This window comes from Strongylocentrotus purpuratus, unplaced genomic scaffold, assembly GCF_000002235.5.
Source record: "Strongylocentrotus purpuratus isolate Spur 01 unplaced genomic scaffold, Spur_5.0 spur5_scaffold_5, whole genome shotgun sequence".
Classification (NCBI taxonomy): domain Eukaryota; kingdom Metazoa; phylum Echinodermata; class Echinoidea; order Camarodonta; family Strongylocentrotidae; genus Strongylocentrotus; species Strongylocentrotus purpuratus.
Genome location: NW_022145611.1, coordinates 28,581,096 through 28,600,631, shown reverse-complemented (window position 1 = coordinate 28,600,631; position 19,536 = coordinate 28,581,096). Strand labels below are relative to the sequence as shown.

The 19,536-nt window shown below is 38.3% G+C and overlaps 1 pseudogene; it reads right to left on the bottom strand.

The window, feature by feature from the left end:
- Positions 1–1,582: 1,582 nt before the first annotated feature.
- Positions 1,583–5,556, bottom strand: LOC762580 (annotated as a pseudogene).
- Between the last annotated feature and the right edge of the window lie 13,980 nt (positions 5,557–19,536).

The window sequence follows — 19,536 nt, the reverse complement described above, 5'->3', positions numbered from 1 at the left end:
TTCTAACGAAATTATAAGGTGGTCTGTACGTTATACAGCCCACCTGATTATTGTACTAATGGAAATAATCGTTTTGAAATAAAAGCATAATCAACAGTGCTACGACCACCATTCTTATCAAAACAGATAACAACTTTCCAATAGTAGGATCACTACCTGTTCTACCATTCACAATCCTTAAATCAAAACTTTGGCACATTTCAATGACTTTCTTGCCATTATTTTTAACAACTGTGTCATTAGTAGAACAAGGAATTAGAATATCTGTATCATGAATGTCCAAGTCATCAACACAAGCTCCTAGGCTGGACTGGTCCATACAAAAAAAATCATCAATTAATCCTGTTCTAGCATTAAGGTCCCGTAATAAACAAAATGGCGCATTATGTTTACTCTTAATATCAACAATGTCATTACATAAATCATCAAACACTTCATGAGAATAATGAATGGATCCCTCTCATGGTAAGTAAATAACACCAAGAATGAACGGAAAGCCTAGAAACTCACTCCTGACCTTTACCCATATGACGGATTCTGAGAGAGTAGGCTGAATTCGTGTTGAACATTCAACAATAGAATTTTTCATTAAAATACACATACCATGATAACCACCAAACTTCCGCTTATTTGAGCTCTTTTGAATGCTATGATGTTTATATTCGGATAACTAAGTACTTAAAAGATCGGGTGTATCCACTTTGTGTTGTGATTGTACGTTTGTCGTATATTGAGAGGGGGTGGGGTTCTTATAAGCTAAGTCCACTCCAAAAATGACTTGCTTTTAATAGTTGCAGAAAAACAGGAGAAACAGAGTAAAAAGGGATTGAGGAAAAATTGGATCACTAATAAGTAATAAGGAAGTTATGCTTCTTTTTTTAAGTATGAAACAATATGGAACAAAGAAAATCACTTACACAAATTGCCAATTTGGGTATCAGTTTGTGACGTCATTTCCTTACTACTTATCAATTGCTTTATATATGTTTATCCCGTTAATTTCCCTTTTTATTCCCAAGAACTTGATTTCCCCATGCCTTTGCCCAGGTTATATGATTCGTATCATATTGCGTGCATGACATTTTACAAAATCTTTTTTGAACTTTGGAGAAATGATACTGGAAGTATGGTTTTTCTGAATATTGTATATCTATAATCATTGATTTTTATATAAATAGTTGATAAGAATTCACAATTTAGCAGGTTAACAGAATTCAAGATTTCTTTCAATGCGACCGACCTTTCGACTTTTAACATCTTAACGCCTGAAAAACTCTATTTCTAATACAATTACCCCTTTGTATTGTGGACGCATTATCTTTAAGGATCGTGACTTATCTTCCCTTCCTCCCTTCTTCTTTCTCTCTATTGCTTTTTCTTTAACCCTTCAAGTGTCCCCCTGCCCCCTCCCAACCTTAGATACGTCACTGCTCCGTTTCGACTATTCTTCCACTGGCGTGCAAGGCATGGCGGGGGAGAAGGGTTGTAGCCCCTGCAAAATAGTGAAATAACCAATATTCATAATTTATCACATACATGTAATACGGCCTATTTGTATTTTTGATTTTGAAGTGGAAATATCATAGTGGTACTATAAGGGAAGGGGGGGGGGCAAGGATAATGTCAGCTATGAAGCCCCATGAAAAGGACCGATTTCGTCGGCAAGTGACGAATCATGAAGATAAATGGGTGGTCTGCTTGAAATAGAATCGGATTGTCATGTTCTCTTGGTAGGGCGTAACTACTCAACACATCATAAGCCGTTGCAGCAGCTGCCTCACTCCCTTCTTCATTGACATCAACAAAGGCCTTGTGGATGACGGCAGAGATGCACAACTCTCTATCACCTGAGATGCCTTCGAAGTTTGCCCTATTCTCATCAAAAGCGTCGGACATTCCCATTCGTTTCAAAACCTCCTTCAGTTGGAATTCTGCTTCTAGTTTGAACTTTGGTAATAGTACGTCCACTTCTCTCCATTCGAGCCCTGCGTCCCAGGATTGCAGGACGTCCACAGAGAGCTTCGTCTCAAGTTGACCAAGGCCATCATCTTTGACCGGAAGAGCAATCAATAGACTCAGATTGCGGCCTTGATAAGGCATCTCTAGCACAAGACAGTCATTGGTTTTGTCAACAGCCAAATCAAATTCATCCTCTTGACTCATAAGACTCACCGGAACCTTCTTTCTCTCATCGAAAACCTTGAATGTTTCCTGTGTAGTATTTTCGACACGAAATTTTGATTCCCAGTTCCCCTTGAAATAGATGGCATTCACCAGGACAAGGCGTGTGAGATCATTTAGGATTCCAGGAGCAATCAAGTTTGTGATTTTATCTTCGGTCTGCTTTGAGACCCAATCATTGATTGATTGAGTGGCAATTGGAGCTGCAAAGTTATCTACTGCCTCTATGGTTGCTCCGTAATATGAAGCAGTTCCTTCAAGAAAAGACTGAACAAAGTTATAGCCAGCTTTGCTATAGAGCCTGTTGACGGCATGAAGTTTGTAACCGCAATCTGTTTGGTAAAGCAAGTTGTTCAGCTCTTTGAATGTTCCATGAAGTTGATCTTGGTCAACCTGATTGAAACGGAAGACATCAGCGATTTGAGTCGCTGTATCCCCACATGCTCCTAGCTGTGTCATAGCCAGAGCGGTCGATATGCTGAGAGGGGAGAAGAACAGATTTGTACCTCTCTGTTCATCTTGAAGAGTTTGATAAAGATGGAGAGCGAATCAAGTGTTAGCACTTGAAAGCTGGACCAGTTGCTCAGATATATCTGACCTGTGGATAATCAAAATATTAATGGATCATTGAAATTGATTAATTTAGTGCTTGTATTTTACTAAATTGTTTTACTTAATTAAATATGTCAATTAATGGAGAATTGAATCAGAGAAGTACGACAATCGTTTGAATGTCAAATACTAGTCCATTGCATAACAAGCCTATCCCCATTTATTTCCAAATAAAACAGCTGCAAAATCACTCTAGTCATTTCAGTCAAGCTACATTACCAAATGTATTAAAATCAACAGACACGGTGGATGGACAAAAAAAGAAGAAAAAGAAATAGCGAGTCGGTAGCATGACTTGATATGCAAATCCCATGCACACAAAGAGTATTATATATATATATATATATCTATGCATGTACCTTATATAGCTATAAACGCGTTGTTCGAAACGATCTTGAGATCTTGAGTAGATCAATATGGATGCCCATGATACCGACCCAGACCCAGGGGCGTCGCTAGACTTTTTTCAGTGGGAGGGGGGTGGGGGGGGGGGGGTGTAGAGGCCAACGATTACCGACAAAACTAGCCACCAATTACCGACAAAATTAAATGTCCCAATATCTACAAATTTAACCCTACAAATCCGGGGCCGAAGCCTAAATTGTTTTTCCTATGAACTATCTATAATACTTGCATATGCGCAAATGGTCATTTTCCTCGACGACATAAATACACGAATTATTTCGTCAACTTAGTCAGCATCATAGCTATATATTTTAATGCAGGCGCCGGTGGGTGAAAGGTCTCCCACGCGAAGCGTGGAAGCTTTGACGTTTCATTAAGTTATTAGAGAAATTAGACGATTCGTTGTACCGTTCTTGACTCTTAATCCTTGTCTGAATTCAGTTTCCCACCTCCAGCGCTAAGCGCGAAAGATTTGACGTTTCCTTAGAATATTAGAGTAAGAAGACGAATCGTTGTACCGTTCTCGACTCTTAATCCTTGTCTGTATTCAGCGCGTAAGCTTTGACGTTTCATTGAATTATAATAGAAAGAAGACGACTCGTTGTACCGTTCGCGACTCTTAACCCTAATTTTTTTAATTGATTTCCCCTTACCCACGCAAAGCGCGGAAGCTTTGACATTTCCTTAAATTATGAGAGAAAGCAGACGATTTGTTGTACCGTTCTCGACTCTTTATCCTTGTCTGAATTCAGTTTCCCCTTCTCGCGCGAAGCGCAAAAGCTTTGACGTTTCCCTAGAATATTAGAGAAAGCAGACGATTCGTTCTACTATTCTCGACTCTTAATCCTTGTCTGAATTCAGTTTTCCCCCTTTTCCACGCGAAGCGTGGAAGCTTTGACATTTCATTTCATTATTATAGAAAGAAGACGATTCGTTGTACCGTTCCTGACTATCAGTCCTTGTTTGAATTCAGTTTCCTCTCCCGCGCGAAGCGCGTAAGCTTTGACGTTTCCTTAAATTGTACCTTTTTCGACTCTTAATCATTGTCTAAATGAAGTTTCCCCCTCCCGCGCGAAGCGCGGAAGCTTTGGCATTTCATCAAAATATTAGAGAAAGCAAGACGATTCGTTGTATATCGTTGTTGACTCTTATTCCTTGTTTGAATTTAGTTTTCCCGAAAATGTTGAACCTCTGATTTCTTTAGCTGATATATTATAGGAAAGTGAAACTTCGAGAAAATACAAGTATTGTAGTTGTAGTCACTCTCGAAGTCGTCACAGCGGATAAAAAGTCACAGTTCGTAGGGGAAAAAAACTTGTCGGCCGACCGACATTATCCATCTCACCGACTTCAAACTTCTGCATTGATATAGTACACGAGGATCGAGCAAGAATACCGACACAGCTGTCCCGACACAGCAACATATTTACGTGTATGCGTGTCTTTCTTGCTCCCTCGGTGAGACGACTGCACCCAACAACCCCCATCTCTCTGTTACTCCCACTCCTCCTCTCTCAGGCTCTTACCTCCCCCTTTCTCTCCTCTCTTTCATCCCCCGTATCTTTTGTTTCCCTTTTCTGTTTTTTCCCCTTTTATTTCTTTTTTTTTCTTTTCCTTTCTTTCCTCTCCCCCCTCTTTTTTTTGTCCTTTCTAATAATAATAATAATAGCTAGTTCTTATATAGCGCTTTTCTATTTCTTTCTTCTCTTTTCTTTCTTTCTTTCCTTTCTTTTCCTTTCTTTCCTTTCTTTTCCTTTCTTTCCTTTCTTTTCCTTTCTTTCCTTTCTTTTCCTTTTTTCCTTTCTTTTCCTTTCTTTCCTTTCTTTTCCTTTCTTTCCCTTTCCTCTTTTTTTTCCCTCCCCTTTTTCTCTTTTTTCCCGACGGCAGTGCAATTTTACCGAAAATATCCTGACAGGTGGGGGGTGTCGCACCCCCCACACCCCCCCCCCATTTGGAGACGCCCCTGTTCATATGAAGGATATACGCTTTAAGCCAGTGTGTTTGGTTAACGTAATGATCTTGAATGCATTACGTGTATTAACTTGAACAGCAGCTTCATAAGCCCAATACTCAAAGAGAACCTTACTAACATAATGTACATGAAATCAAGGAAACATCAGTACGACGAACATTACCACCATCACCACCACCATCACCATCATCATCATCATCATCAGCGTCGTCGCCATCATTAACGTCATCATCCTAATCATCACCACCATCATCATCATTATCATCATCGTTTTCCATCATCAGTACAATACTGAGTCAATTTCATGAATATGTCGAAGATCCAACGATGGAAATGACCGTTCTTTCTCACTTCAATTCCTTGCACGAAGATTTATGGGCCACCATCGAGACTCTCCAGACAGTCTATTTCTGTATTTCACTCCCCATATCCCAGGCCATTAATGTCGACTGAAATGAGTATTTCGTGACGAATGTGGAAAACCACACTCAAATAATATCATGGCCCCCTCCGAACCCTCCTTCCCACTTCCTCCCCAAGATTTAAGGGAAGTGATAGAAACGACAAGCGAATAAAACAAATCATTTGTCATTCCTTACGAGGCTTTTTATATTAGTTCAACGAGTAGACATATCAATTATTAACATCATTGGCTTAATTATTATATTCATTATTAGATGTACTCTAGATAAGGATAACTCTCTTCTACCCTCCAAAATATTTTTTTTTAATTTTCTTACCCCGAGGCAGTGAATGATCTGTCAGTACAATTTATACGATACAAGGAAAAGATTAAAGGTGAAATTCAAAGAAAATCACAAATATGTCAACTAATGTATGACTAGAAACTGGTAATCTAACAGATGGCCATCGTACAAGTTATAGATCATCTATATATCGGGTGATTTATAAAAAATACAAATACAACCAACTCCATAGCAGCTGGGATATACCAGAGATTCGCCGGAAAAATAACGATGTTTTAATGACGTCACTATATGGACCAACACTGCCCAAGCAGACGACATCCCATAGCGAATGAACATAATTGCAAAGCTATTATTTCTCAAATTATAATGAGTTTAGTGTATATAAATGTAATGGCATGTCAAACCATTCAAAAGGGGATATGACCCGATTCTAATAACTAATATCTTTTGCTTGTAAATACACAGGATAGGGGGTAATTAACAATCAAAGAAACCAGACTTTCAAATTGAAAACCCCCTGGAATGATATTAAGGACGGCATTTGTTCCCTCTTGAAACGCCGAACATACCCCGGTGTGTGCAGCTGAATATACAATGGCGTCTTATTTTGTTTACAAGCGACAGATTCCTTTATTTTTGTATCGCTGCATTTGTCATCAAAATAAATCCATGCGCGGGGTTAAGAGTGAGGCAATAGATTATACATTTAGCCTGACGGTAGTGAAGTAAGACAAAGAACTCAAGAAAAGATGAAAACACAGGCACTGAAAATGTGTGAGATGTCATGGGGCATCGTCTGCTTGTGCAAGTCATGTCCATACTGTGATCTCACACATCTCAGCAGCGTTCGGAGAGCTCTTCCGGTGCTATGCCGGGGCTGTATTTAAGCGTTTTGTAATTTATAATAATCATTACTTCGAATGTTTTCAAGCATTGAATTTTGATAACCTTGTCGAATCAAAGTTTCAACTTTGCAATAATGAAAATAAATTTAGTTTTTAAAATCAATGAATATCACCTTTAACATTTTCTTGTCAGAGTAAAATTACATTACTGTGATAAGATAACCAAACCATACTCCATGTTTTCCCGCTTGTATAAACCAAAGAGATTCAAATTTTACAGCTTTTTGTAGTAATTGAATATACCCACTGCTTTTCAAATGCAGAATTATTATGCGATGTGGCTGCCACTGCGTTCAGCAGCTTCTGACATACCCCGTGCTCCTTATCGAAGCATGCGCGTTCAAGTCAGGTTCGAGTCCTTTGAGACAGTGCGGAAACGTGCAGAGTGACTTACCTCCGCGCAACATGACAAGTTTCGACGGATTTGCGACAGTCGTCTGCAAGATATGTGCCTGAGTGAGATGGCGGGAAGAAATAAGACTTTTGACATGAACGACTGAATTGCAAGCCTCTTCTCAAACCTCTTGCCTTTTCTGTATCGATGCAAATGATAACGTATAGAAAAGGAAAAACTGAAAATGGCTAGACATGTACATTTATTAAAGTGCTGTCTCCCTAAAGTATTTCATTTTCATTTATACAAGGACCCATGGTAACGTATGTTACATTGTGAGGCTGGTTTTTATTGAAATAAAGCAGGTGCACATGTGGAGACGCCTAATACAAGTACATGTACGTTCAGAGACAATGGGAAAACTATAAAACTATAAAACAATACAAAATGAAGGTAAAATAGCAGTTAATCATAATAAATCATACCTACTCCTATATCTACATCTACTACACCTACTCCTGCTTCCACTTCTACTTATGTCATTACATACATCCCTACTTCCATTTTTCTTCCGTCTTAAAGATGTAGACTTTTATATAATACCATCTTCTGCTTGTATCTTTAACCTTACTGATCATTTTCAAATTTATATTTCCATGTCTACCTAATACTTCTACTACAGCTCTACATCTACTACTGCTATTAGGTAATCTAGTTCTGATACTGATCCTACTTCTACTTCTACTTCCCCTTCCACTTCTACTTCCACTTCCACTTCCACTTCTACATCTTATTCTACTTCTACTACTTCTACTTCTTCTACTACTACTTCTACTTCTACTTCTACTTCGACTTTAAATTTGACTCTTACTTCTACCTTTACTTCTACTTCTATTACTTTTACTACTTTTACTTCTACCTTCATTTCTGCTTTCACTTCTATTTCTACTTCTATTTCTACTTCTACTACTTCTACTACTTCTACTACTACTTCTACTATTTCTATTACTTCTACTACTTCTACTACTTCTACTACTTCTACTACTGCTACTACTTCTACTACTTCTACTACTTCTACTTCTACCTTACTTCGACCACTATACTCCAACTACTCATACTACTACATGTATTTATATTACTGTTGCTGTTTCTGATACTATTATGCTAGTGAATTAGAGTTTGTAACAATTTTCCTTCAGCCTGCAATGATTTATATTTTCCCTCTCTACGGTAAATGAGCTTCAGAATACTAAATCCCTTTACTCCATAGCTTTAGCATAATGTTCTGTAGTCACGTAACGTTGCAGGATATTATTGGAACCAAGGTGCGAGCGAAAGGGTAATAAATTTTAGCATGACTGCCGAAGAATAAACCATAAAATATCGCTAGCAATTTATTTTGTTTATTTGCATTAATAGCATGTCATAAATAATGCCATGGAATTATGATGAGAGACGTGACATATCATCAATTTAGATAGGGATATTAGAAAGCTATTTTCCTTTATTATTTCCTCTTATCAAATAAGTTCTGTATTGTTTTTAGAATCTGAAAACAAAACTGTATAGATGACTCTCTTAAAATTTCACAAATATGAAAGCAAATGACAATCATTATCATGATTATGGGTATACTTTGCTGACAGTCATATCGTCATTATCCATCGCAGTAAATGCAATACCCAACATAGACAAAGTGGGGATACGAATCAACCTATTTACAAAAAATTGCAGACGGATAATTGTGACTCGAGCATGACATAAATGTAATTTTCCCGTTTGAAATGTCATGAACGTGGGAGGAGTATAGTGTGATGGGTATGGTTTTCTATGAATCTTCAAATCATTTGTGATGGGTATCGGTGAGAAGCATCCTATTATCCCGCAGAGCCTTGCCATTTTTCTGCTCACGAACACACACACACACACACACCCACGCACGCACACACGCACACACACGCATACACACACACACACACACACACACACTCTCTCTCTCTCTCTCTCTCTCTTCTCTTTGTTACGCCCCCCCCCTCCTTAGCGTACATGCCTGGCAAAAATAAGAGCTCTTCAAAACGGCGATCTTCATAAATGCAAACTTTTTACAATGTTTGCAGAGCACTTCTTATGTGGCTGTATTTCTCCCTCCGTATTAATTTCTTTCGTAGGCTGCCTGGTTTCTGTTGTAGGGGAAATCAATTACTAGATCGTGGTGGAACTATAAAGATTGCCCTGATCTTCATGTTTAATCGGATTGCTGTCTGTCCTGGTAATAACCGGCGTGGACTGGAAATACAGAAACTTGAGGAGATAATGAAGGGAAACTGTCAGGAATGATATGAGAAAGGCGAATGTGTTTGAGCAAAGGATTATTTCGATAAGACATTGAGTACATGGAAGGGTGACCCTGTATGAAAATAGGGGCGGAGGAAGACAACTAATGATTAATGAGAATGTTTATGACAAGCACATAAAAGCCTGGAGAAAAGAATAAGCAGAGAAATACTTCACCGTTCAAATTATATTGCTATATGGGTGACGATTATGCAGACGACACAAAACGTAATGTTTAATCCGTATACGTAAGTGATTGTCGTACATCAGTAGAAATAGGCTTACAACAAAAAAGCAAAATCAAAGTTAAAGATCTTATATATTAGAATTGTAATTCTCGAAATTATTAACCTAAAAAGAATAAGCATTATTCTCTCTTGCATACGGATACTTTTAATTAATCACAATTTCGCCATTACAATTATCATAATCCTAGATGTAAAGGGAATATCACGATTCAATCAGAGCCTTGCATGAAGATGGAGAATCAAAACGTAGATTGTAAAAATGAAAAAGGGCGGGAAACTATTTCTATATCCTGCTCACGAATGTGATGTTCATGTCGCCTTTCTGTAGCGCGAATGTTATCGGAGAAGAGAGATACTGGGGCTCATCCATGCAGCGCCATGTTTATGTTAGGAGTTGATGACCTTCTGTTGTATCGTGATGTTTACACGAGATGTCTACATCCATCTAGGCACGAATCGAGATAAGCAGGGGATAGTCAAGAAACTATCTTCAGTGACTTCTCTACAGACGTATGCACTGCAGGATTGGGCGTCGGTACCGAGGGATAGGGACAGTATTTACCCCCTCCAATTACTGCATTAATGACATATCATAATGTAATGTACCTCCTGCCATCCTGAACATTGATTATACAACTTTATAAATGTTTCTAGTTTTGCTTTGAACAAGTATATTATAGATGTTGGTACGTAGATGTTCAATTTATATGTTGAGAAGAAAGTATGAATACATGACTTAGCGCTAATTTAATTTATATTCAGCCCTCTTAATATACCTGTTCATATCTATCTATCTATCCATCTATCCATCATCTATCTATCTATCTATCTAGATATCTATATATCTAAAAATCTGCCTCTTCACCAGGGGCGTCGCTAGACCTTTTTCAGTGGGGGGGGGGGGGGGGGGGGGGGGGGGGGGGGGGTGTAGAGGCCAACGATTACCGACAAAACTAGCCATCAATTACCAACAAAATTGAATGTCCCAATATCTACAAATTTAACCCTACAAATCCGGGGCCGAAGGCTAAATTGTTTTTCCTATGGACTATATATAGTACTTGCGTATGCGCAAATGGTCATTTTCCTCGACGACATAAATATAGAAATTATTTCGTCAACTTAGTAAGCATCATAGCTATTTATTTTAATGCAGGCGCGGAGCTAGGATCTTATTTTAGGGAGCGGCGGTAGTGAGCAAGCGAATCACTTAAAGAACGCGCGAAGCGCGGAAGCTTAGACGTTTCCTTAAATTATTAGGAAAAGAAGACGATTTATTGTACCGTTCTCGACTGTTAATCCTTGTCTGAATGAAGTTTCCCCCTCCCAGTTCCCGCGCGAAGCACGAAAGCTTTGACGTTTCACTAAATTTGTTATAAAAGAAGACGATGTGCTGTACCGTTCTCGACTGTTAATCCTTTTCTGAATTCAGTTTCCCCCTTCCCGCGCAAAGCCCGGAAGATTTGACGTTTCATTAAATTATAAGAAAAAGCAGAAGATTCGGTGTACTGTTCTCGACTCTTAATCCTTATCTGAATTCAGTTCTCCCCCTCGCGCGAAGCGCAGAAGTTATTTTTATTTATTTATTTGAACATATTTCATCAGGATAACAAGATCAGAAAGGACTGGTTTACATCCTGGTCCTGAATATTAAAAGCTTACACTAAAACATCAAAACAGAATAATCATACATATATAATGAGAATTGTTAAAATACTCATGAAGTCATGATAAAAATATATAGTGACCATAATCTTGAGTAAAAACCAAGTCAAAGATACATGATATTTAATTAAATATATAAAAACACAATAATGGAATCAAGTAATCAACTAATCTATTCAAAATCAAAACTCTATCACACTACAAAATGAACTTATATCATGAAGTACCAATTTAAACTTAAAGCAAAAAGAGCAAAAACAACGATGATATTATTCATAATTTGCTGAAATAGGTTTTTTTATACATGTTTTTAAAACAGTCGATGGATTGTGCATTTTGTAGGTTAGAGGGTAAATTATTCCATACTTTGCCGCCTTCGTTACGTAAACTATTCTTGAAAATTTCAATACTAGGCTTGGGAAGGACAACACTCATTGAGTTAGCCAATCTCGTATTCATTGGATGCCGTTCAAAAACCATATCAATAGCATTGCACAAACGTAATGGAGCGTAACCATAGATACATTTATACATTATACAAGCAAGGAAATAGTTACGTCTTTCTTCTAAAACCTGCCATTTCAATCTTTTAACAATATCAAGACCACTTTCATTAAAATCAAAATTCCGTTCAACTATACTTGCTGCTCTTTTTTGTAATCTAAAAATAATGTTCTTGTTGTAAACAGAACAATTCCCCCATATCGAGCATGCATAATCTGATATAGGTTGGATTATACATTTATAAATTTTATTCAACACATTCGTATCGGTGAAATTACTGACCTTTTTCAAAGAAAATATTTTATAAGCTAACGATTTACTGAGCTTCTTTACATGGATATTCCAGGTTAGGTTTTCGTCCAATTCAATTCCTAAGTACCTAATGTTTTTTTCTTGTTTGATTTTATTTCCATCCAAAGAAATGTTTAAATCCTGACTATTTTGCGAGTTGCGTTTCAATAACATACTGTAAGTTTTTTCAGTATTAACTTTTAGTTTATTTCTTTTATACCACTTACTAATTCCCTCTAGATCAGCCTGCAGCTTATCCCTAATAACTTCGATATTCTTATCAGAAATATATATAACAACGTCATCAGCATATATATTGCATGAACATGATCTTAGACATTCACTTATATCATTAATAAAAACAAGAAAAAGTAAAGGACCCAGTGCACTGCCCTGGGGTATTCCAATAGACAGACTCTTAAAATTAGACAGTTTCTCATGACAATAAACAGTTTGTTTTCTACCAGACAAGTAGTTTGAAAACCATATCAACTCATTATTCTGAACACCATATCTTTCCAATTTTTGCAGTAATAACTTATTATCGATACAGTCAAAACATTTCGATATATCGAGGAAACAAGTACCAACCATTTCACGTTCATTAAAAGAATCATACCAATCATCTAAAATCTTATGTAAACATGTTGTTGTCGAGTGGTTCGGTAAAAAAGCATATTGATCAATATTTATAAAGTTGTGTTTTTGAAGATATAAAAGTAATTGACTCTGAATTTCTTTTTCCAGTAATTTAGCTAAGTGACATACCACCGAGATGGGCCTATAATTAGTCATATCACCCAAATCCCCTTTACCCTTATAAATGGGAGTGGTCCGAGCAATCTTCCAGTCTTCCGGTATTAATCCGCTTAACAGACTTTCATTAAACAATACACTCAGAGAGGTACTTATATAAGGCGATGCTATTCTAAGTAGTTTGGTATCAAAATTTAAAATATCAAGACTTGAGTCACTCGATAGCTGGGAAAGGATCTTTCTAACCTTTTCAACTGTAACTGATTGGAATCCGAAAGTGTATGTGCTATCAGGATGATTCCATATAAAAACTTCATTTAGAAATGAATCAGAAATTTGCTTTCCTATATTTACAAAATATTCATTAAAATCATCACCATTCAAATTATTAGGGATATCTGTATTGGTAGATTTCCGTCCTATAAACTTATTTATTTCTTTCCATAATTTCTTACTATCACCTTTATACTTCTCTGTAACAGTACTGAAATATTTTCGTTTTTTATTTTTAATAACTTTAGTAACATTATTCCGCGTCCGACGATACTCAGACAAAATATGAGGTAGTTTGAGCTTGTCACATTTCTTTTTTAAATAATCTCTCTTATACAAAAGTTTTACAACATCAGAAGTAATCCATGGATTGTGACGATCCTTAACTCTACATTCTGTCATAGGAGCATGATTATTGCAAACTTCATCGAAAGAGGTTTTCCATTTGGTCCACATTTCATTTACAGATAAATTGCTGGTAAGTATATCATTAAGGTTTAAACAGTTTTTCAAGTCTTGAATGAAGGTTTTCTCATCAAAATTCTGGTAGTCTCGAAAACGAACTACTTTATGTTTAACTTTCACTTCTTTTTGTAAATTGATACATGTATAAATCAAATAGTGATCACTTAGGGCTATTTTAGCAACATCACTAATTAAGTGCTTGTCCGGTATAGAACTAAGAATGTGATCTAAGCATTTCGATGAGGTACTTGTTACTCTTGTAGGTTTTAAAATCATTTGTCGTAAAGAGAACAAGTTTTCCAGTAGGTTAATAGTATTATCGTCATCGATTTTATAGTCATAGTTAAGATCCCCTAATACAACTATATCGTAATTATCCATACTAGCTTTTTCAAAGATATCAAGCATGCTGTTAAAATAATTCATATCTGAATTTGGTGGTCGATACACACAACCAATCGTAATTTTTTCAGATTTTAGTGATAAATCTATCCATTTTGCTTCTAGTAAATCATTGTTCAAATCACATCTTTCAGCAAAAAATAAAGTATCGCGGATAAATTGACATACACCTCCGCCTCTTTTACCATTACCTCTATCTCTTCTTACCAGAACATAGCCATCAATTTTCACTTCAGTATTACTGATCTTTTCATGTAACCAGGTTTCGGTTAAACAAAGTATGTCAAAGTTAATCTTTTTTATCAAAAAACGTATCTCATCTATTTTATCACTTAAGCTACGAACATTAAGGTGACCAATTTTTAGTCCACTGTATTTGGATAAACGAAAGGCACATTTACAGTATTCACTTTGAGGAGACTTTCCTGAGTTCACTTTCTCTTGTCCATCGACAGCATTTAAGTCAATGGCACACTCTTCTTGGCCATCGACTTAGTATTGACACATTTTCTCTTTGTGGCCAAATTCAAAACATCGTCGGCACTGAAGTTGTATTCCATGTCTACATTTGTGTTCGCGGTGATTCGGTTCACCGCAGAATCTACAGCTTGCTGGAAATTCGTAGAAAGTGGGCGGGGCTCGGACTACTGAAGCATACGACTGTTGTTGATTGCCAAAGTATGGATCTAGGTACGCATTTGTTGTTCCCTGATTGCTCTGTGAGTTGGGGTTAAAGGGTCTTGGTTGAAGAGATGGAGGGGCCTGAGTGCCGTTATGCGACTGGTAGTATGACAATGGAGGTTGCATACGTGCATGAGAGTTGTATTGTGTAGGTCGATATTGAGGAGGGGGTCGAACTGGTCGAGGGGGTGGGGGGTTCGTGTAGCCACTCGTGTGATTCATTGGGCGGGCAGGTAAGACTGGAAAGCTATCCTGTGAACGGGCGATATCCGGTGGAACCTGACTTCTATTTTGTTGTGTCGATGGGCGATTGCTTTGTTGATATTGCTGGGGTGGGTTGATCTGAGCATTCCGAGGATTGTCTATTAATGCTTCTACTGCGTGCTGGACCTTACGTAACTCCAGAGATAACTAATCGATGCGATGATTCATACCCTTACATCGTATGCAAATATGCTCCTTCGCTCTACACTGAGCGCCACATATATGGCATTCTTCGGGCAATGCATCGTTGTCCGGTATTTCGTCAGGTGGTGGAACATTTTCCATTGTAGAATCATTGTAGGGCGGTGACGGTACTTCGTAGTCGGCTTCTTCGACACCTTCGGCATCTTCCGTGTTAGTTCGGATAACAGCAAAATGGCGACAAATATCAGGGTTTAAATGGGGATAAATCTTAGTTAGTTCATCATGTGCAGCATCAATAGGAACATGACCTTCAGGTATTCTTTTTCGTGCACATTCAATTAAGTCTAGGGCATGTAAAATGCATTTCATAGTCAGTCCTTTCGGTAGTTTGTATTTAAAGGAGGATGAACCAGGTTCTCCCTTATACCTGTTTGTCCTAATTCCGTGAGCCATTGGTGGGACTGTGATAAAATGTCGAGTTGATCTTTGCAGGTAAACTTTATTTTAACAGTCCTAAAACATGAGAAGAATCAGTCCGCAAAACTCACCAATTGGTCCAGGCGTCAAATGTATACGTATCCACACAATTATCGTTCACAATATAAAATCCACCATATAGTTCCAATGAAAATATCCGATATTAGTTCTTGAAAATCTGCTCAACCTTTCCGTTTATTCCGTGTATAATTGCATTGTACGTTTCATTAAATTATTAGAGAAAGTAGACGATTCGTTGAACCGTGCTCGACTCTTAATCCTTTTCTGATTTCAGTTTCTCCCCCTCCCGCGCGAAGCGCGAAAGCTTTGACGTTTCAGTGAGAAAAAGCAGACGATTCGGTGCACTGTTCTCGACTCTTAATCCTTATCTGAATTCAGTTCTCTCCTTCCCGCGCGAAGCGCGGAAGTTTGGCGTTTTCGACTCTTAATGAGCCCTATTTGTCTGAATTCAGTTTCCCCCTCTTGCGCGAAGCGCGAAAGCTTTGACGTTCCCCTAAATTATTACAGAAAGCAGACGATTCATTGTACCGTTCGCGGCTCTTAACCCTAATTGTCTGAATTCAGTTTCCCCCCTCTCGCGCGAAGCGCGGAAGTTTGGCGTTTTCGACTCTTAATAAGCCCTATTTGTCTGAATTCAGTTTCCCCCTCTTGCGCGAAGCGCGGAAGCTTTGACGTTCCCCTAAATTATTACAGAAAGCAGACGATTCGTTGTACCGTTCGCGGCTACGTACTGTGTTCATGACAACTCTTGTTCACACGTTCATGCCCCGATAACGCTTAAGAGAAGGCTCTCAGAAGTTTGGTGATTGATTCAATTTGATAAATTTCTCCTACAGAACGCGCAATGGTTACAAAGACTATCTTGAAGTTCATCAATCTCACTAGTGGATAACTGCTCTACAGAGGATATACTAGATCTTCCCTTACTTCCTTTACTCACACTCTCTTACGCGGCTCTTGATCTGTGAAAAACGCTCAAACTTCTGCTCTCATATTTATGAAAGTACTCTACTTAGAAGCCATCTTTATTCTAGGATTCTATGCAATACCCGCCTGAACCATGGCTCTTTGACTCCTCTTAAAAAAAAGTATCTTTCTTTGAAATATCACGTAACAAATGAAGGGCCCTCCCCTCACTATCAGTTGGGACTGATTGCTCCATACGCGCATAATTATTAGTATCAAAATGACTCCCCGGGTACTTCAGGGGGTCCTTTGAATTTCTATACAAAAAATAATGAAACACTTCTCATGAAAGTTAAGGCAGGCCCTTTGGAAATCTGCATCCGAGGAATGCGATGAAGCTCTCCTAACACTCTTGATACACAGTGTAAACTGTCATTGTGCCTAACACTCAACGTTTCCCAAGTTTGACCCCTAATGCCTGGATTACATTTGGCCTGCGATTAGTCTACGGAGCCCGTACCCTGCCCGTATCCCCTTTTCCGTGCGGCCTCCGTACGAAGGCAGGAGGCGGGCGTGAGATTTTCGTACGCGGATTCACGAGCTCCGCGGGGCTCTGCGGCCTTTACGATTTTGTTTCGCTGAAAATTATATAAATTTGAAAAATCGTAAGCCCGTAGTCCGTAAACATGTCGTAGGTATCATTGCACATTCCCCGCATGGGCACCACGCGGAGGACTCGCGCAGATCGTGCAGCAAACGCGCGATTTTTCGGTGAACATGGAGGCAAAAAACGCTTTAAAACGGCACGGCGGCTGCACGGTCACGGCGAAACATTTGCACGGAAGCTGTACGGCCTCCAAATGATTTACGTCCGGAGGCTGCGTAGACTGCACGGCTACTGCATTGAAATTGTACGGATTTCCCCGGCCTGCCCCCTAGGGCCAATAAAAGAAATGGCACGATGCTCGTAGATAATGTAAACACAAACATCGTAGCCTGTAGCCTTCTACGATGCTCCCCAAATCGCATGAAAAATCGTAGACTAATTTATCGTACGGCGCCCGGGGCAAATGTAATCCAGGCAGTGGGGTACGCAGGATTTTTTCAACGGGGGGGGGGGGGGGGGTTAACATTTTGAAATCGGGCCGAAAATTTCGCAACGACTCAGCCAGTCGCTGAATAAGCGGGGGGGGGGTAAGAGGACAAAAAAAAAAAAAAAAAAAAAACAAACAAAAGGGGGGTTTAGGGGGGTTTTAGGCAAAAATACATACTTAAAAATACCAAGGAGGGGTTCAACCCCCTAACCCCCCCCCCCTGCGTACGCGCCTGAATCCAGGCATAATATAAGAAAGCACTGTTTGCTGATTGGTATTGCTACCGTCCAAGGGAACCTGTGTTTTCAAATCCCGAACACGTGAAATCATGGAATCATGAATTGCCAAAAATATATTATTGTATCACCGATTTGGTTCTTAAGAACAAATACAATCAAGTACATGTAGCCCAAAGGCAATGTGTAACAATCTATACTTGCGTGCTGAAAATTTAATACTGAAACTGACAAGATTAAACAATTGAGATCATGACGTCAGATATGTACCACCCTCTAACAATAATTATGTGACATTTTGGAATGACAAATATTCATGATGATACACTCCCTTTATCTTTACAGTATATAAGCGAATATAACATTCGAATATTTACCCAAATACGACAGCACAACTCCGCTTCAATCTGTATGACTCATAATATATTTACAAAATTATATATGATATATAACAGGATATCAGGACCACCGGATCATGTCACCTTCCTGTCAAACCGCACAAAAACACACGCACAAAGTACACACAAGCACAAACCCCCACACCCACGCACAAACACAGACAATTACCAATAATGTGAATGTAAAATGGACATTGTTGCACTTTTGATTTGCATTATTCGTTATCATACGATTCCTGATATGTACTGGCTAAGGCTGAAGGGAGGGTTCGAGTGAGCGATATGAGCTAGCGCCTTTATTATGTTATTTTTGTCATACTGCTTACAGAGCTCATAACGCCCCTCTAGGTTTTTTGACTTTTACGTAGTACACCTTCAACTTATCTCCTCTGTCATGCTATTTCTTATTATGCTTTGATAGTTAATGATTACCTATTTATCAATACGATTCACTGAGAATTAAGACACGATAGGCACTTTTTTGTATAGGGTTCTCTCTGGCATATTGTGATTTGAAAGGACGACGTTTATTTCGTCATTTCTGAAATTCACAAGTATATATTTTCCTAATAGTAAACATCGACATTTTTCCTAGAAACTTTCTTTTACACGTTTACATTCTACTTTATTCTATGTTGCTTCTCTTTGATTATTATGAATTCTTAATACATCCCAATAAACAAAACACTAAAAAGTAACCTCTTTTGGGAGTGTATTTTAAGTGATTTTAAAGTATGGTGCCTTTTGAACTAGATTTAAACGTTATCGACACGTGCCTTCATTTAAACAAAAAAAGGTACTCCTGTTCACGTTTTCATCTAACCTAAAAACCACCAATTTATCACGTGACTGGAGTAACGTGATTCCACTTACCTCTGTAAATCAAGTGTTTATGACCAAATAACCACTTGACCAAGCAAAGAGTTTTGTGCCCGTTAACCGATGGTGGTGATAAATACGTAATTATTTGGTCTTTTAAGCACCTTTATCGATAGGTTTCACAGGTTATCCAAGGTTGATGGTAATAATCACGTTACTTACACCGGCTAATCGTCTTATTGTTCTGTCCGTGAATTTCTGGTTATATTAAATTAGTAATTCTGAGGTGTCTTACACACCTCTTTAAATGGGTTCAAAGTTACCATAAATTACGCAGGGGGGGGGGGTTAGGAGGTTAAACCCCCCCTTTGGTAATTTTTTGTGTGTAAACCCCCCCCAAAAAAAAAAAAAAAAAAAAAAAAAAAACCTAAAACCCCCC